Raw genomic sequence first — 21,153 nt, 5'->3', positions numbered from 1 at the left:
CACACTTGCAACATGTCTGTTCATCACACAGTTGGACATACATGTCATTTGCTGAAGGGTATATGATGGAAACAGGGAGTGCAACTATGGACATGGGCAGTTGTCCTGTGTGCAAGCCAGCATTGACAACACAATAACAGTGCATGTTAATCCAAAGCAAATACAAAATGCTATTTCTTAGAAACTGCACCTGTACATTACATGTTTCTACACACTTGGGGACTTACGATTACTCAGTAAGCATGCTTGCCCTTGCTGAACACAGTGCTAGTAGTGCTAGGAAGACAACATGCACAATTTGAAAGGCACTGGACTGCACACTCGCCTGTTCCCCTGGTTTCTCATACAGCTTGCTGTACTGTGGCAGGAGGCTGTCCAGCAGGGCCTGGTTCTCCTCCTCAGTGAATGCTGGGGCCCTAGCCACAGTAAGTGCCATTGCAGTATCCAGAGGATGCAGAGACAGCAGCAGTGGTAGTGGTAGATGTAGTCTTGTAGCAGGTAGTGCCGGCAAGTGAAGTCTCTGGGGAACAGACGGCCTTATATCTGTGCTGCAGAGGCAGTCTCTGTCCCATGCGTCCAAAGCGATAGGTCGAAGACGTTTGCTTTTTATGAAATTGGCCAATCCATTGCATTGCACTCTTCATACACGGCTTCGGCATCATTCAAATATTCCCCATCATGACACCATTGACTTTGATACATTGTGGTGTGTCAACTGAATTTTCAGAACGCGATTTGTTCAAGTATCAAAACCGCGTCCGTCTCCATGACAGTCAAGAGCCAATGCGTCCGCCCGGCTCGGCCCGTAAATGTACGACGCGTCTTTTGAAAACTCACATTCATCTGTCTCCATTGCAGTCAGGACCCAATGCGTTGCGCCCGGCTCGGCCCGTAAATGTACGACGCGTCTTTTGAAAACTCACACGCATCCGTCTCTATTGCAGTCAGGAGTCAATGCGTGTCCCCGGCTCGGCCCATAAATGTACGACGCGTCTTTTGAAAACTCACACGCATCCGTTTCCATTGCAGTCAAGAGCCAATGTGTGCGCCCGGCTCGGCCCGTAAATGTACGACGCGTCTCTTGAAATATCACCTGCATCTGTCAACATTACAGTCAATCGCCAAAGGATGCCACACACAATATCTTGTCAGAGACTCTGGTGCTCTACAACAAACATACAGCCTGTCACCCGGTATTTGGAATAACATTTCAGGCTTCATAACATGTGTGGTGTTGGAAACAGCCCACTCCCACTCCGCAGGGTGGTGGTGGACTCCCCGAACACACTGTGGTAGCTTGGCTCGAGTGGTCAGGAAACAGGCACAGTGCTAAGCATACAATATACCCATACAATAACCATGCGTGCATCCGTTCCAAAAACGACTCTACACCGTAAAAATTATGAAAATATTCTTTCTTTATCTTTTTCTCTTAGTTGCTGATTGGAAAAATAAATAGGTCAATCACAATATACAAATTTCAATTAGTGCAGGTCAAATAAATATTGGCTGTTTGATGAAATAAATAGGGGTGATCATAAATAACAGGGCATAAATACAAGTGCAATATATACAGACAATTAAATACTTTGAGGCAATAAATACTGTCCCAATAAATATTGTACACCAACAAGTCCTGTGGACCTATAAATATAGTGCAGCAATAAATAGGTAAAAACTCAATAAATACAGTACCCCCCAATAAATAATTAAAAGTATACAGCAACACTCATATAATCAGATGACACTTCAATTCTTAAGGGCTGATTTGGCCCAGGCACAGCTTGTAGGGTTGTGGAAGGCTTGAGGGGGGGGCTACTCCCTGGCTGGGACAAGGCTGAGGCCTAAACTGAGGTAGATCAAGGGGGGGAATACCAATGCCCTGGCTTTCTCTCTCCACACAACCTCTCTAGGTTAGTCCCAGTTCACCCCTGGCACAGTCAGGTTGGTTTCAGCACCTCCCTAGCCCCTTAGAGCAGTCTCTCAGGTCTCCACAGGGCCTTAGGCGCCCCCTACTCCACTTACTGCCCTTTTTCTGATGTTCCGACGCCGCTGGTGTCGTGTCGACGCCGTGAGGCGGTTCCGGTTCGGTCTCGGCGGCCTCGGCACAATGTCAGTTCTTTGACGACGCCGGTAGGCGGTTCCGGTCCGATGTCGGTGGCCTCGGTTCGATCTCGACCTCCGATTCGACGGCGTCGGGCAGTCTCTTCACGATGTCGACTTCGGGCGGCTCCGGTCCGATGGCGCTCTCGGCTCCGATGACGTCGCTCGGCCTGGCCTCGATGTCGACTTCCGGCGACTCCGGGGTGCGATCCTCACCCCCGACCTCCGGTGTTCCTCCTCACAGGTTCCGGGCGACTCCGGAGTGCGATCCTCACTCCCGACCTCCGGTGCTCCTCTACCTCGGTCTCCGACGACTCCGGAGGGCGGACTTCACTCCTCCGATGACGCCGCTCGCTCGACCTCGGTTCACTTCCCCCTCGACCTCTGGTATTCCTCACGACCTCCGTCGGCGCCCTCTCACGACCTCAGGCGGCTCCGGGTACGACGTCTGCTACTTCAGTCAGCGCCGCTTCTCCACCTCGGGCTCCAGATCTTCAGGCTACTCGACGCCGGACTCCAGGGAAACCAGTTCTCAGGTCAGAATCTTGCTGTTTTCTTGGTCCTAAGGCCTGTTCCTGCTGTCCAGGTCCTTAGGATGGGTTTTTCTGTCTTCTTCCCACACAGGGCTATAGGCTGGGATCCATCAGTAGGGACAAGTATCAAGGGTGGGTTTATGGACCCCACTCCAGGCACAAGTTTCCACCCCTGCTGCTTCACTCCTTCCTCCTTCACTGTTGTGCTCCTCTCTCTTCACCAGTCAGGTGCCAACTGCCAGCTCCAACTGCCAACACTCTGACTTAACCTCCCAACATTCTAAACGGCCTCCAACTGTCACAGAGTTCTGGAATCTCCTGGAATGTTCTGGAAGGTGCTGGTAGGTTCCAGTGGATGCTGGTGATGTCACAGGTGGCCACCATTTTGTGCTTCAGGCCCTCAGACAGAAGTTTCAGGGGTAGCTAAAATGGTTCCCTGAATCTGTAGCAACACGAAAAAGTCTGGTGGTTCCCAAAAAGGAAAAATTCAAACAGGGTTTGAGGCAAAAGTGGGACAAAATAAATAATGATGAGGAGGGACCACCCAAAGGGCTGACAGGTCTAACACGCGTCCCCCCCAGCTGAAAGTGGGGAGAGCTACCCAACCCCTTGGGAGTTCTCATCACTAAGGCGGAAATACCTTGAGAGACCGTCTGCATTGGCGTGGTCCACTCCAGGCCGATGTTCCACCTGAAAGTCCATCCCCTGTAGGGAAATAGACCACCTCAACAACTTGGGATTCTCCCCCTTCATTTGCATCAGCCAACGAAGGGGTCTGTGGTCGGTCTGAACCAGGAAGTGCGAGCCAAACAGGTATGGCCGCAACTTCTTCAGAGCCCATACCACTGCAAAGGCTTCACGCTCTATTGCACTCCACTTCTGTTCCCTGGGAAGTAGTCTCCTGGATAGGAAGACCACGGGTTGATCCAGACCCTCTTCGTTGAGTTGCGATAACACTGCCCCAATGCCATGTTCTGATGCATCTGTCTGGACAATGAACTTCTTGGAAAAGTCTGGGGCCCTTAAGACCGGGGCCTCGCACATGGCTTTCTTCAATCTCACAAAGGCCTGCTGACAGGCCTCCGTCCAGACTACCCGTCGAGGTTGTTTCTTGGACGTGAGCTCCGTGAGGGGGGCTACGATGGTACCGTACCCCTTCACGAAGCGGCGGTAGTATCCCGTGAGGCCCAAAAATGCTCGGACCTCCGTCTGTGTCTTGGGGGGTTCCCAGGCCATGATGGCCTCGATCTTCGCCTGGAGGGGTTGCACCGCTCCCCTACCCACCAAGTGTCCAAGGTACACTACCGACCCCTGCCCGATCTGGCACTTGCTGGCCTTGATCGTCAATCCAGCTTGTCTCAGGGCCTGGAGAACAGCTTGCAGGTGACGCAAGTGATCCTCCCAGCTGTTACTGAAGACGGCTATGTCATCCAGATAAGCAGCAGAGAAACTCTCCATTCCGGTGAGGATCTGGTTTACCAGGCGCTGAAACGTGGCAGGTGCGTTCTTGAGCCCAAAGGGCATCACACAGAACTGGTAGTGGCCATTGGGCGTGGAGAAGGCTGACCTTTCCCTTGCTCCATCAGTCAACGAGATCTGCCAGTACCCCGAAGTAAGGTCAAAGGTACTTAGATATTGGGCAGCTCCCAGCCGGTCAATCAATTCATCCGCCCTAGGGATCGGATGAGCATCAGTTTTTGTCACTGAATTCAGTCCCCGGTAGTCCACACAGAACCTCAGTTCTGGTTGGGCACCCGGTGGTGCAGCTTTCGGTACTAACACCACCGGACTAGACCAGGGGCTGCTAGAAGGTTCAATCACTCCTAGCTCCAGCATCTTAGTGACTTCACTATGAATGCTGGCCTTCACCTTGTCTGACATCCGGTAGATCTTGGACTTCACAGGTGGGCTGTCTCCTGTGTCCACGTCATGGACGCACAGGTGAGTCCTACCCGGGACAAGGGAGAACAACGAAGAGTACTGCCCCAGGACCTGGCGACAGTCCTCCTGCTGTTCAGGAGTTAGAGATGGGGAGAGAATCACTCCCTCCACCGACCCATCCTTCTCTTGAGACGCAAACAGATCAGGGAGAGGCCCGCTTTCCACGTCCTCTCCTCCGTCAGTCACCATCATCAAGATGACTTCGGGCCTCTCGTGGTGGGGTTTGAGGCGGTTGGCATGCAGCACCCGCAGGGGCTGACGAGGGGTCTTCAGGTCCACCAAGTAGGTAGCCTTACCCTTCTTCTCCAACACCTCAAAGGGTCCTGACCAGCGATCCTGGAGGGCACTAAGCTCTTCTGGTTCGATCACCCACACCTTCTGGCCAGGCTCCAACTCCACCGGGTGAGCATTGTGGTCATACCACGCCTTCATTACTGCTTGGCTGGCTTCCAAGTTGTCAGAAGCTTGCTTCCACAACTTAGCCATTTGGCTCCGGAAGGCCAGCATGTAGCTCACCACATCCTGGGGGAGCTTTCTGGGAGTTCTTTCCCATCCGTCTCTCACCAGGTTGAGAGGTCCACGTACAGGGTGCCCATACAGAAGCTCGAAGGGGCTGAAACCCACTCCCTTCTGTGGCACTTCCCTGTAGGAAAAAAGTAAACAGGGTAGGAGGACGTCCCATTTCCTCCGCAGGCTTTCAGGCAGACTTCTGATCATGCCCTTCAAGGTTTTGTTAAACCTTTCCACCAGACCATTTGTCTGGGGGTGGTAAGGAGTGGTGAACCGGTATGTCACTCCACACTCCTTCCACATTGCCCGCATATACGCTGACATGAAGTTGGTCCCCCTGTCGGACACAACTTCCTTGGGAAAACCCACTCGGGTAAAGATTCCCATCAGGGCCCTAGCCACAACAGGTGCTGTTATGGTCCTCAGAGGTATTGCCTCTGGGTACCGTGTGGCATGATCCACCAGGACCAGGATAAACCTGTGACCAGCTGATGTTGGCGGATCCAACGGACCCACAATGTCGATGCCCACCCTTTCAAAGGGGGTGCTAACGACAGGAAGTGGTTCCAGGGGAGCTTTCAGCTTCACCCCTGTTTTCCCACTGGCTTGGCAAGACACACATGTCCGGCAGTAGGTATCGGACGACACTTTCATCTGAGGCCAATAAAAGTGTGGGACAAGACGGGCGAAGGTCTTGTCTTGCCCCAGGTGTCCTGCCAATGGTATCTCGTGAGCCAACTCCAGAAGGAAGGCTCGATAACATTGAGGGACTACCAAGGCTTGTGTCGATCCATGTAGGGGTGCCTTAGGTTCACTGTAGAGGAGGCCATCCTCCCAGTAAACACTGTAGTTCCCTTCAACGTTCCCTGCTGCCTGGGCTTCGGCCTGTCGCCTCAGCCCCTCAAGGGTAGGGCACTCCCTCTGGCCCTGGCAGAATTCCTCCCTGGACGGGCCTCCCTCCACGTGCCACTCGGCCGGGATGGGTAGGTCCTCCAGGTTGGTAACGTCCCCCTCCGCAGACTCCTGGTCCACCACCTCCGGTGGCCTATCCGTCCTACGGGGTGGAGACGCCGAGGCAGGCTCCTCCTGTCCTCGGTTCTTCCCTTGACTGGCAGCTGGCTGGGCCTTTGTTCCAGGCTCCAGCCGAAATGAACTCCCTCTTCGGGTAGTCACGGACCTTGTGCTAACACAGGCCCAGTCAGGTGTACCCAGCATCTCGGTGTGAGTCCGGTATTCCACCTCCTTCCAAGCGTTGTGCTCCATGTCATTGCCCAGCAGACAATCGACTGGCACGGCAGGGCTTACGGCAACTCGAAGTGAACCTGCAACCCCCCCCCATTCAAAGGGAACCTCGGCCACGGGATAGTGGCCTGTTCTGCCGTCAGTCATCGCGGCTGGGTGGAGTACATCGGGAATTACCTGCTCTGGAGACACCAGTTGGCTACGCACCATAGTCATACTGGCTCCTGTGTCTCTCAGAGCCTCCCCTCTTTGGCCGTTGATGGTGATCCACTGCCCATACTTTGCGGTATTTGCGGGCACCTGGATCTTAGGAACCATCTCCCGTTCTCCCAGGGACACTAAAGTGACACCCGCCCACTCCCTTCCCCTAGTTAAGGGCATCTCCTCCCCGAGCACTGCACTAGCTACTCCGGGGGTCTTTCCTCCAGTGGGAGGGGGTGATCGTTTCTGACACTTTGGATCTCCTTTATAGTGTCCAACGCCACCGCACTCGTAGCAATGGACAACCCTTGGCTGCTGACTCTGGCCAGGATTAGGGTTTCTGGGTGGGTTAGCCTTAGAGGTGAATCCTGTTCCCTTCCCTTGGAAGTTATTTTGGGGGCCTTTGGAGAACTCCTTTTTCTTTTCCCCTCCCTCTTTCTTCTGGGGGGCGCCCTGTCCGGCCTTTTGAGTATCCCCTCCAGTCCCCCTTGTGGACACCCGGGTACTAGCCCAAATGTCCGCCTCCTCAGCAAGCTTCCGGGGACTGGTCAGCTTGCTATCCACCAGGTGTTGCCGCAGTTCAGGGAAACATTTCTCGAGCAGGTGTTCCTTCAGTACTAGGTCAAACAACTCCTCGTAGTTCCTCACTTCACTGCCCTGAATCCAACCTTCCATTGCCTTCTTCGCATAGTCCAGGAAGTCCACCCAATTCTGCGTGCCCAGTTTGTGACTACCCCTGAACTTCTGTCTGTACTTTTCAGGTGTTAGTCCAAACTTTCTGATGAGCGCCAGCTTCATGGTGGGGTAGTGGGTTTGCTCATCCTCTTCGAGGGCCAATAAAGCATCCCTACCAGCTGGAGGCATGTACTTATACAATCCCCCTCCCCAGTACTTCTCCGGAACCCCATGGGCCCTCAGTGAGACCTCATAGGCCGCTAGCCACTTGGCGATATCGTCGCCCACTCCATAGCTAGCCACTATGTCCTTTGGCAGGTAGGGTTTGGATTCCCTGGTGATTTCTTGGTTTTGGCTGCCACCATTAGGAACAGGTTGTGCCCCGATTCTCAAAATCTGAAGATCTATTTCTTTCAGTCGCAATTCATGGGCCATCCTCTGCTCCTCCTTTTCCTTCTCCAGCTTTGCTAAGTCCCATGTGAGCTGTCTTTTCTCCCTCCGGTCTGCTAACTCCACTTCAGACAAGCCCCCGCTAGAGGCACGGCTGCCCCCCCTAGAAAGTGTCCTGGGCCCTGCGGACAGGTTCCCCACCTCAGGTTGGTACATCTCAGCCCCCTCGGGGTCAGGCTCTCCATCCCTGTCTTCTTCCTCAGCCTTGCTTTCCCTGCGTGCCTCCCCCCAAGCCCTTAAGCTGGTTTGGAGTGCACCCTTCTTTGCTCCTGGGGGACAGTACACCCCCTCCCGCTGGCAAAACTCCCTGAGTTGGGCCACAGTGTACGTTTCTAGATTTTCTAGTACAAACTCCATCTTGCCCACTCAGGTTAGAGGACAGGTTTTGTGCAGTAACAATGCAGGGGGGTACCTTTAATAATACCTCCTCCCACCACCAGAGTAAATTTGGAAAAAACAAAAACCCACAATTAGGAAGGCCGCTTTGAGAAAACTCCCGGTGTAGGCCTATGGACTACCCACAGTTATTGTTGAGTATATGTAGGCACAGATCTATCCCACCACTGAACACCAATTTATGTTGGAAACAGCCCACTCCCACTCCGCAGGGTGGTGGTGGACTCCCCGAACACACTGTGGTAGCTTGGCTCGAGTGGTCAGGAAACAGGCACAGTGCTAAGCATACAATATACCCATACAATAACCATGCGTGCATCCGTTCCAAAAACGACTCTACACCGTAAAAATTATGAAAATATTCTTTCTTTATCTTTTTCTCTTAGTTGCTGATTGGAAAAATAAATAGGTCAATCACAATATACAAATTTCAATTAGTGCAGGTCAAATAAATATTGGCTGTTTGATGAAATAAATAGGGGTGATCATAAATAACAGGGCATAAATACAAGTGCAATATATACAGACAATTAAATACTTTGAGGCAATAAATACTGTCCCAATAAATATTGTACACCAACAAGTCCTGTGGACCTATAAATATAGTGCAGCAATAAATAGGTAAAAACTCAATAAATACAGTACCCCCCAATAAATAATTAAAAGTATACAGCAACACTCATATAATCAGATGACACTTCAATTCTTAAGGGCTGATTTGGCCCAGGCACAGCTTGTAGGGTTGTGGAAGGCTTGAGGGGGGGGCTACTCCCTGGCTGGGACAAGGCTGAGGCCTAAACTGAGGTAGATCAAGGGGGGGAATACCAATGCCCTGGCTTTCTCTCTCCACACAACCTCTCTAGGTTAGTCCCAGTTCACCCCTGGCACAGTCAGGTTGGTTTCAGCACCTCCCTAGCCCCTTAGAGCAGTCTCTCAGGTCTCCACAGGGCCTTAGGCGCCCCCTACTCCACTTACTGCCCTTTTTCTGATGTTCCGACGCCGCTGGAGTCGTGTCGACGCCGTGAGGCGGTTCCGGTTCGGTCTCGGCGGCCTCGGCACAATGTCAGTTCTTTGACGACGCCGGTAGGCGGTTCCGGTCCGATGTCGGTGGCCTCGGTTCGATCTCGACCTCCGATTCGACGGCGTCGGGCAGTCTCTTCACGATGTCGACTTCGGGCGGCTCCGGTCCGATGGCGCTCTCGGCTCCGATGACGTCGCTCGGCCTGGCCTCGATGTCGACTTCCGGCGACTCCGGGGTGCGATCCTCACCCCCGACCTCCGGTGTTCCTCCTCACAGGTTCCGGGCGACTCCGGAGTGCGATCCTCACTCCCGACCTCCGGTGCTCCTCTACCTCGGTCTCCGACGACTCCGGAGGGCGGACTTCACTCCTCCGATGACGCCGCTCGCTCGACCTCGGTTCACTTCCCCCTCGACCTCTGGTATTCCTCACGACCTCCGTCGGCGCCCTCTCACGACCTCAGGCGGCTCCGGGTACGACGTCTGCTACTTCAGTCAGCGCCGCTTCTCCACCTCGGGCTCCAGATCTTCAGGCTACTCGACGCCGGACTCCAGGGAAACCAGTTCTCAGGTCAGAATCTTGCTGTTTTCTTGGTCCTAAGGCCTGTTCCTGCTGTCCAGGTCCTTAGGATGGGTTTTTCTGTCTTCTTCCCACACAGGGCTATAGGCTGGGATCCATCAGTAGGGACAAGTATCAAGGGTGGGTTTATGGACCCCACTCCAGGCACAAGTTTCCACCCCTGCTGCTTCACTCCTTCCTCCTTCACTGTTGTGCTCCTCTCTCTTCACCAGTCAGGTGCCAACTGCCAGCTCCAACTGCCAACACTCTGACTTAACCTCCCAACATTCTAAACGGCCTCCAACTGTCACAGAGTTCTGGAATCTCCTGGAATGTTCTGGAAGGTGCTGGTAGGTTCCAGTGGATGCTGGTGATGTCACAGGTGGCCACCATTTTGTGCTTCAGGCCCTCAGACAGAAGTTTCAGGGGTAGCTAAAATGGTTACCTGAATCTGTAGCAACACGAAAAAGTCTGGTGGTTCCCAAAAAGGAAAAATTCAAACAGGGTTTGAGGCAAAAGTGGGACAAAATAAATAATGATGAGGAGGGACCACCCAAAGGGCTGACAGGTCTAACATGTGGGTATATGGCTCCACATGTCATATTGGAGGGGGAACTTAGTGGCACACACTCCCAGGATGTGCCACGTTTAATTGGGACAAAAACCATTGTGTGTGAGGCACATCACTACTGTGAGTGACTACTTTGCATATCAAACCCCGAGGCCTGTACACAGTTCTAGGTGCACATTGTGTGATGACATGTTACATACACCCTGACTCATAGGTGAAATGGACTGTGTGTCACAGGGTGTCCCAGAGCTACCATTGTGTGGTTAATCCATAGTCTGTACGTATTGTGCTACACACGTCTCTGATTGTATGTGGTAGATATCAATCGCTTACAACATTCATCTGATTTGGCCATGTGAGTTGCTGTTGTGTCTGTGTGTCACAGGCATCCATGTATGCGCTGCTAACAAATCTGGTGGCACATCATGTGGGTTTCATGGGTGTGTTGGTACGTGTACATCAGACACTACATCATGACAGTGTCCTTGTGGCACTACAAGATCCTTGTGTGTGTGAGACTGAAAAAGCACCTGTCATGTGGGGAACACATCTATCCTTACTAGTCACCGAGGTGTGTGTTTGGTATGTGACATTTGTGCAGGTGTACTGTGACTGACCCCATAGATTGTTTACAGCGCAGCATTGCACTTATTGTGTAACCATGTTGAGCTGAGATGTCAGGTGAGGGGCAAATAGCTCACATATGTGTCCATGCCCAATAGCACACACATCAAGTAATTGTGTCTTGCTATGAGGTAGCATGTGATATTTAGCATGGTCATTGCCAGATATGTAGGGGAACTGACAATCTTTCTTTGCTCACCTATGTACTGCAGGAGACCAGCTGTCCATAGACCATTCCCAGACCTTGCAACCATGGCTGGACGTGACTGCATGCGATGGTACCGCTTCACCAGACCACTAATTGAGGTGTTGGCAGAGCAATTGGCCCCAAATGTACAACCTGGGCGGACATATCCATCAGCGTTGACACCCAAGGTGAAGGTGATGGCAGCCCTACACTTCTTTGCCACCTGTACCTTCCAGTACACTGTGGCTTCTGCTGGTGGGATTTCACAGACCATGTTCAGACGTGTGCTTCGTGATGTTCTGGTTGCAATGTTGCATTTCCTGGACCGGTACATCCAATTCCCAACCCCAGGACAATTCACTGACATAAAGATTGACTTCTATGCACTGGGCAGGATGCCACATGTCATAGGCTCCATAGATGGAACACAAGTGGCTTTGGTACCACCACAAGCACATGAGCAGACATACCGGAACAGAAAACATTTTCAGTTCCATTAATGCCCTGGTGGTATGTCTGCCGGACATGACAATATCACATGTGTGTGCACGTTTCCCTGGTTCAGCACACGACGCTTACATCATGCAGACTAGTCGTATCCCAACAATGATGTCACAGCTGCAAAACCAGCATGCCTGGCTTGTCGGTGTGTAATATCTGTTTGCCTTGTGTATTTTTGTTAAGAAATTTCTTTAAACTTCTTTTCAGACCAATAAAATGTATGTTTGTTTGTATGTAGGTGACTCCAGATACCCAAACATGCCATGGTTGCTGACACCTCTCAGGAACCCTGTGACACCGGCGGAGATACGTTATAATGAGGCACATGAACGGACCAGGAGAGTGATAGAGCGGACATTTGGTCTACTGAAAAGCAGATTCCACTGCCTGGATAGGACAGGAGGGGCCCTCCCATATGCCCCTGAGAAGGTGTGCAAAATCATAATTGTTTGCTGCATGCTACACAACCTGGTAGTGAGGGAGGATGATGATGACCGCCAGCTGCCAGCCGCGGAGGATCCTGCTCTGGGTCATGTTGCCAGTGATGATGAGTGTGAGGGGGATGTTCGGACACAGCTAATCAACAACTTTTTCACATGATTGTGAGTATACAGTGATGTGTTGTCAACATTTTGTCATGGTCTGATATGTGTAGGTGGTGCAATGTTGCTGCATATGTGTGAATGTGTGCTACTTGACAGGATGATTGCAGTGATGTGTCCTTTAAGTTAGTATGTACTCCCAAACAGTGTTGACATGATTACTAGGTTGGGTTCACGTATCTTAAGATTTGTGTTTGGCATGTGTATTAGAGATGTATGCTGTTATTTTGTGATATTAATAGTGTTGTATGTCTGTCCTTCACAGGGTCCTTTGGCTGTTGTTTGTTCACGTGTGACCCCCAAAACAAGGATTCAAGTTAGAGTGCAACTTGTCGTTGTCAAACCGATGATGTGCCACACACCCCTGGACTATCATTGTTTACCACTTGGTTACTTTTTGCTCACTGTCACGTGAGGTTACCTTCCATCTGTTGTGGAGTTCACATGTAGTGATTGTGTAATAAACCTGTGCGTCACTTTGGACTGTGCTTTGTCTGTGTCCACACATCCGACAATCATTCGCATACTGTACCTGTGGGCTGATTGCCACTGACTCAGGATGGGTGTTGTGTATGTGCATTCCACTGTATTTTAAGTTCACAAAAGTGTAGGCGATGAGTTAGATGGCCATGGTAAGTATGTGTTGTGTTGACGTAGTGGTGTATCTCCCTCATATGTGTCACATCACCATGACTCACATAACTGTATTTACATTGCTGTAGTTGTTTTCATGCACAGTATTCTTTTAGCAGGTCATCATCTTTATGACACAAACCAAGTTTAAGTCACAACAGAAACAATTTGTGTGTGATTGTGAATTTATTGACATGCATGTGTTTGAATGGTATTCGTAAATGAAAGTGCTGTACAGTGCGATTGGAGGCCAAAGTTCACAGAGGAGTTGGTAGTGTTGGTAGATGAAATTTCAAGAGTAAAGTCCACAGTCATTAGAAACATTGGTCCAATTTAGACCCTCCATCACACGTGTGGGAGTTTAGCGACAGTCAACAAGGTGAACGCTTTGCACACAATGGAGGATGTCTGGAACAGGTATTCACTTCCTGGGGGGTATGCATGGCCATCTGCCACTCACTTGTCCTTCTTCGGACAACCCCTCTTCTTCATTTCAGGGGGAACGTCAGATGCAGGCTGCTGCGTTGGCAGGGACTCTCCGTCAGAGTCCTCATCCCTCCCTGTGGCAGCTGCAGATGTAGTGGCAACAGATGTAGTGGGCACACAGGGAGGTGTGGTTATGTTGTCAGCTATCTTGCAGAGGCATGTGAGAATGTCCCTATGCACCGCCGTGAGTTCATCAATTTTGTCCATTTTGGACTCCATTCGGGACACGTGGGAGTCCAATCTGACATGATGGGCAGCCTGCTGTTGTTTTATGACCCTGAGGATCCCCACTACCAGGCTAAAGCCTCCAGTGCTTTCCTGGTACGCATCTATGATGCGTCCCAACTGTGGATCATCCTGCAGTCCAGCCACATCTGCAGGCCATGGCCTCAGCCTGCCAACCCTCACACCAGCACTGCCCACACTGGCAGAACCTGCCATGGCAGGCACAGACGACACTGAGCCCCCTTCTGTGTTGGCACTGGTGGTGTTGTCCATCACCTCCAGGGTGCCCTGTGTAGCTGTGCTGTCGGTGCTCTGTTGCCTTGGTCTGTCCGTGTCGGCAAAGGTCATTGGTGTGTTTGTAGATGTGGCAGGAGTGGTGGCAGGGGATGCTGATGTTACAGCTGCTGGGGCTGGACGTGGAGCCACACCGGAGGTGCCAGGTCGTTTGTCGTCGTCCGAAGAGGACTGAGAGACATCCACACCGGAGAGCTCAGGGTCAACCTGAGTCTGGGACTGGGATCCGTCTTCGGTCCCTGCAGTGTCCCCAGCATCCCCTGTGGGTGTAAGAGACACACAATGTATGTTGGGGTTCAGCACACATCAACAGATCACACACATTACAGTTGCTACTGTACTTCATGATGAGTGTATGTACATTGCATTGTCCTCCATTGTCACTGACAGAGGTCTATATTGGTTAAGCACATTGTCATGGCAACCTGAAGCGTTTTGATGATCAGTTGGAGCGGTGTGCGTGGTCAGCTCATGTATTGGTATAAGTACTGTACATGGCAATTGCTGCTCAAGTGCTGTCCCGTGCCTGACAGAGGTGTGTTTTCCTTATCATCATTTGTGCTTTAACAAGGACATATGTGCACTTCCTCTTACGATGTGTGTCAAGATTGGGGCATGTGTGCTGGCCTTTGTGCATGTTTATTTGAGTCACATTGGTGTGTCTGAACAGCATGGTCACAGTCCGGTATGTCTGAGATCTCTTGTGAGCTACCATATTGATGTACGTGTTCCTTGTTTACATCTCATTGCACACATGTGATGGTGTTACCGTAGCAAATGATGCTGCTGCTGAGCTTTGTACGTGATAACATCATTTATCTTGTCAATGTCCTACATGGAAAGAGGAGTTAACCAAGGCAGCTCTCTTGATTTTCAATGCTCATGACAGTGAGGGCCAGCGGTTGTGTGTTTGAGTTATGCTGCTGTAAATTGTATGCCTCCTCCTACCCAGTCCAGGTTACTCCTTGTGTTGCAAGTGTCAATGACAGTGAGGGGAGTGTTGTGTCAAGGATGCTGACAATGCTGCATGATGTAGCAGTGGAATGCAGCTCACAACAGCACCTTGTGTACATGACACCATGCAACAGTGTCAGCTATCTTGCTGTGGACATTCCATTCACTGTCATATGTCCCCTGTCAATGATGTATATGTAGATTTGTGTGTGTGTGTGGATATGTGCTATGTCTGCATCTCCCCAACTGTCATGTAACCCACATACCTTCATAGCCAGGCCAGGGGGCACCCCTGGGACACTGCTTCCCCAGACAGTGAGTGGAAACATACACTTGCGATGGCTGTGGGTGTGATCGTGTTTGGGGGGGGGGGCAGTGCCTAGGTGTGACTTGCAGCCAATTCATACATCAGGCCCATGTGTCAGCCATCTTGCCAGGGCATTTACTTTCAGGGTGACTAGTCCCAAGGGTGCTATTTGTTCTGGCTGAGAAGGTGTGTGTTGAGCCACAGTTGATAGTATTTGGAGTCATTGCAGGTCATCCTTTACCCACAGAGCCCAGCTAATCCCCCCGAATCATGCCTCCATTGAAGGGAGTAAAAGTTGACGTTCAGGATGACAGGCAGTGGTGTCCTGTTGTTTGTTGGGGCACAAACCCCACCAGGGCCTAGTGCTCCCCACAGCAGAGCCCAGTGTCATCCATCTTGTCAGCCTCTTTCCACTCCCTGTGAGGTGAGCATGGTTCAGGGTGGGCTTGATGGGCCATGTGGGAGCAGAACTGTTCGCTGTGACTGCAACTCCCATCACGATTTTGTCTACGCCCACCTTCCCAGCACACCCTACCTTCCTTCCTGTGAATCAGCTTCCCTGGGAGGTAGTGTAACAGTGCTGGCAGGAAGGCTGAAAGTGGTGGCCTGGTGTTTGTTTGTGCACAGTTCCCAGCAAGGCCTTGAGCTCCCCACAGCAGAGCCCAGTGACAGCCATCTTGGAAGTGGGGTTTGACTCACTCTCTTGGAGAGCCTATTCCCAGGTGTGTTGTTTGGTGTTGGTGGGAGGTGTGTGTGTGTGTGTGTGTTAGGGCCTGCTGGCAGATGTAGTCAGAGCTAGCACTCGCCCCTCCCCCCGGCCAGATGGGCCACCATGAAGCATGCTTCCATTGCAGGGAGTCACAGTTGACGTTCAGGATGTCAGGCAGAGATGTCCTGTTGTTTGTTGGAGCACAACCCCCACCAGGGCTTAGTGCTCCCCACAGCAGAGCCCGGTGTCAGCCATCTTGTCAGTCTCTTTCCACTCCCTGTGAGGTGAGCATGGTTCAGGGTGGGCTTGATGGGCCATGTAGGAGGGGGACTGTTGGCTGTGACTGCAACTCCCATCAAGCTTTTGTCTACGCCCACCTTCCCAGCATACGCTACCTTCCTTCCTGTGAATCAGCTTCCCTGTGAGGTAGTGTAATAGTGCTGGCAGGATGGCTGACTGTGGTGGCCTGGTGTTTGTTTGTGCACAGTTCCAAGCACAACCTTGTGCTCCCCACAGCAGAGCCCAGTGACAGACATCTTGGAAGTGGGTTTTGACTCACTCTCTTGGAGAGCATATTCCCAGGTGTGTTGTTTGGTGTTGGTGGGAGGTGTGTGTGTGTGTGTGTGTGTCAGGGCCTGCTGGTAGATATAGTCAGAGCTAGCACTCCTGCTCCCCCCAGGCCAGATGAGCCACCATGAAGCATACTTCCATTGCAGGGAGTCACAGTTGACGTTCAGGATGTCAGGCAGTGGTGTCCTGTTTGTTGGAGCACAACCCCCACCTGGGCCTAATGCTCCCCACAGCAGAGCCCAGTGTCAGCCATCTTGTCAGTCTCTTTCCACTCCCTGTGAGGTGAGCATGGTTCAGGGTGGGCTTGATGGGCCATGTGGGAGTAGACTGTTGGCTGTGGCTACAACTCCCATCATGCTTTTGACTACACCCACCTTCCCAGCATACCCAACCTTCCTTCCTTTTGACTCTGCTTCCCTGTGAGTGGGTGAAATAGTGCTGACAAAATGGCTGACAGTGTTTGTTGGTGTTTTGGGCCAATGCCTTGCTGTATTTGTTAGTAAGTTTGTACATGCTTTGACATAGTTCCATATTACTCAGAGATTGCAGGTATTGTGTTTATCTAAGTGGCATACACATTGCAGGATAATTAGCTTTCGGTTGCTATGGCTTTGCTAACAGTGATTGGCTTCACAGTGATTGCCTCACAATATTGGCTAGTTGGTTATGTACTCACCAGGCTCTGGTATTCCTGTTAATCCATGGATGCTCTCCGGTGGAAGGATGGCCTGCACCTTCTCCTCCCAGGAAGTGAAGTGTGTTGCTTTTGCAGGAAGGCCACTGCCGGTCCGCTGGCTCAGGGCATGGTCTCTGGCAATCAGCTTTTTGACCCTCCTTCGCAAATCATAGTACCTGTTCTTGATATTCTCCATTGTGCGCATTCAAGGTGCTTGTGCGTTCACCTTGTTGACAATCCTCTCCCACATCTTTGTTTTCTGTGACATGGAGGTCTGTTGGACCAATGTGCCAAATAAATGTGGCTCTACTCTGAGGATTTCATCAACCAAGACTTCCAACTCAGTATCTGTGAACTTTGGATTCTTCTTTGGGGGCATGGTGATGGGTGGTTGTGGAGATTGATGTGTGCGTGAGGGTGAAAGTGAGGGTAAGTGGGTGTCAGTTTATCTGGGTGTTTGTGAGTATGTTTTTGAGAGGTGCAAATGGTATGGAGGTTGTGTGATGGGTGAGTTGTGTCTCTGAGTGCAGGGTGGTGGTGTTTTCTGATGTCATATGTGTGGAATTTGCAAAGGATCATGGTAGGCATTTTGGCCCTTTATGTAGGTGGAGTTGTGGGTGTGTCTTTGTTCCATTTTTTGTTTATTTGTTGACTTTGACAATGCTTGTTTGGTCTTTTTCAGTTTGTTTCTATGTCATTTTGATGAGCAAGACGGACACGATCAGTTTTCGGGGACAGACGCTTACAGCCGCACTTGCGGGCTAATCAGAGTCTGTCACACTCACATTATGCTATGTTGCAGCGTTCGCGTCGGTCGCAACGGGCTCTTTTACGTGGTATTCAGTATGTCCCGTACATTTTGGTCTTGTGGAATGTGCTCTGTGCTCTTGGTTAGTATTTGACACGCATTGCATCGTACTTGGCCGGATGTACAGCGTGTGTACGTGTCGGTCGGACCCATTCCCGATCCGTGTCGTTCGGAATGGTTCCCGGTCAGTTTACGGACGAATCACGATTTTCCGTACGTTTAGGTCATGCGGATTGTGCTCCGTGCGAGCCGTTTGTAATTCACTCGAATTGCATTGTGCCCGACGGTCATACGGCGCGTGTACGTGTCGGTCGGACCAATTTACGACCGGAATCGGAATCGCCCCTAAGTGTTGAATATGCACTGAGCGTACTTTTGAATACCAAGTAAAAACACTGATAGCACTGGCCTATGTCCCAGTAACTGAGGTAGCAGAACACTATAACATCCTAATAGAAAGCTCCTACTACAAAAGAAATGAAGAAAAACTAAGCCCACTTTTAGGTTACTTCGAAGATACCTGGGTGGGAAGACTCCACAGATCAGGGCACAGAAGACTACCCAAATTCCACATTCCATAATGCAATGTGTACCTGAGCACACTAAACAAGCAAGCCAAAACCAACAATGCTGTTAAAGGGTGGCATAATGCCTTCCAAGCGACACCTACCCTACACAAACTACTCCAAGCTCTCCAAAAAGAACAAAGCTATCAGCAACTCAGAATGGAACAATCTGTGACCCAAATAGGCCCACAACACACCAAACAAACCAAAAATGTTTTCGAGTTCCTACAAAGTCAGGTAAAACTATACCCAAGCACAATAGGCCTAGAATACCTATCACTAATAGCAAAACCATACTTTAAAATATTGATCTACAGTAATTAAAAATAGTTTTTTGCAAAACACAAACTGTATCTATACATCTAATTTTTTCTAAATTTTGTAATATATAAATAATTTGTCATATATATTTAATTTAATAATATAAATATATATTGACATCTTAATTACATTTTACAAAATATAACACATATTTAAAATATTATTCTCAAAATTGCCCTCCCACAATAATTAATTAAATTACTTACGGTTTGTGTAGCTGAAGAAAAGATATTCCAAACATCGTTAATCTATCCAGGTATCTCTCAATCCAAATCAATGTAAAAATTAACCCCCCAAAAAATGCAAAAATCCAACTGTTTAAAAAATTATCCTGGGTTGATAAATCCAACTCGATCAAACCCTAAAAAACCCGGAATTTTTTTTTTAAGAAAGAAACGCTCCAGGAAAACTCATAAAATTAAGAAAGTGTTAAATAAATATTAGGATAAAATACTAATACACACTTCTTAATTAAAAAAAAGCTATCTTCTCCAAAACGCGACTTCGATGAATCCAACTCGATTAAACCATAAAAAAACGAAAATATATATTTTTTAAAGAAACGCTCCAGGAAAAGCCTAAAATTAAGTAAGTGTTAAATAAATATAAGTATAAATTACTAAAATACACTTCTTAATAAAAAACGCTATCTTCTCCAAAACGCGACTTCGGTCAAAGAAAACCTGTAAAAAAGTAATGAAACATACCCACCAGCACAAACATACACATACACTATAGTTAAATACATATACAAACACTTTTAGCACCATAGACACACATTTCTGTACATATTTTAACCTCTCTACACTAGGCCTCAAACAGTAACTGTCGATATCTCTCTAAAATATAACTAACAACTAAAACACACCAAAAACACAACCACCTAACACTAGACACACTACCTACCACCTAACTACATTCAAATTCAAGTAAAAACTTAATTTTATGGCACGACACGGAGGCCATATTATGCAAATCTCCTTTATTGCCACAGCTCAGCAGCAACAATTGAAGAATACAGAACTTCAATGAACATTCCAAGTAACTATATAGTCCCTTCGCAACCAGCCATCTTCCTTCTTTGTTGCTGCTGCTCAGAAAGATAAGTACTCCTCAATCCTACTTCTTATTTTTTCCTCTCTATATATGTTATCTCAACTGTTTAGATGATTTAATACTTTATTCTGATCTCCGGATTGTCTCTCTTTATTTTTTCCTACCCCTTGAGGTCTACTGCACTATAAGGCTTTACAATGCGCTTTTCGAAATGTTTGATGTGAGAGCTTATCTTTCCTCCCGATCTTTCCCTCCTCCGATCCCACTCTGGATCGGATTCATTTGTTTTATTCACCTTTTTAATTACTTTCCTAGTCATATTTCCCCGCTCGCGCCTACTGTTCGCAACCAGCTCGCGCTAGCTGTTTGGATTCAATTTTTAGGCTCGCGCCGATCGCGCACGTAATGCTCACAAGTCAAACTTACTTAACAAGGCTCGTCCAAGCACACCCCATACGCTCGTAACGCTAACAACCCAAACTTACTTAACAAGGCTCGTCTAGGCACACCCCATACGCGTTTCTTCTCCGTATACGAGGTTTCTTCTCCGTATCCTCCGATCGGGCTGCCTCAGACGCGAGCGAGACGCGTGAAGGCAGCCGGGTTAGAGGAAAGTCCACTAGCAATCAACCACGCTCGCGTAGCGAGCGTGGAATCCATTTTAACTGGTTGGGAACCCCTCCCTGTGTATTATGACTCGTCCATCTTACCGCCTCGGGAACAATTCAAGTTTAGCCACGATTCAACTGTCTTTTTACCACTCAATCGCCAGAGCATTCGCCAGAGCACACGAGATTCAAGATTTACATATTACTTGTTGCGTTCTCCACATCCTTGGTAGGATTTAAAATTAATTTAAAAAAAAAAAAAAAAGGGGAAGAAAGTTCTTTCTTCCATTCATTATTAATCTACTTTTATTATAATCATAATGTCTTCCCCCCAACCATCTATTGATGATAGACTGGAAGACCTCATCAATAAAGCGGTGGAAAAAGTAATTGGATCAATTGATGATAAAATTAATGAAAAATTAGAGTCCCTTTCCCACATTACGCCCCGCCCTTCAACTTCTGGACAAAATGAAGGAGCAAATAAGGCTCCAAAAAAGAGGTTACATGGGGATAAAGATAAACCTGCTTTTAAAAATGCAAAAAACACCGCTCCTCTTTCTCCCTTACAAGGCGGTGACAAGACTGGTGCCTCGGGCACCCAATTTGGGCATGATATAGGCCCTGAGCTTCCAATTATCATAGATAATGAAAACCAATCCGATAATGAAATCGATTTGTCCTGCTCTTCTGGCTTCAATACAGATGCAGAAGAAGCAGCAAGGGGGACGGGAAGCTCTGGAGAGGTTTCAAAGACCTCACAACCCAACATGGGACTCTTGGACCCTTTTGGGGACCTAATGTTTGACCCCTTGTTAATAAAACAT

The sequence above is a fragment of the Triturus cristatus genome, chromosome 3_2 (genome assembly GCF_964204655.1).
Source record: "Triturus cristatus chromosome 3_2, aTriCri1.1, whole genome shotgun sequence".
NCBI classification, from domain to species: domain Eukaryota; kingdom Metazoa; phylum Chordata; class Amphibia; order Caudata; family Salamandridae; genus Triturus; species Triturus cristatus.
The sequence above is the reverse complement of the archived record's forward strand: the minus strand, read 5'-3'. Positions refer to the sequence as shown.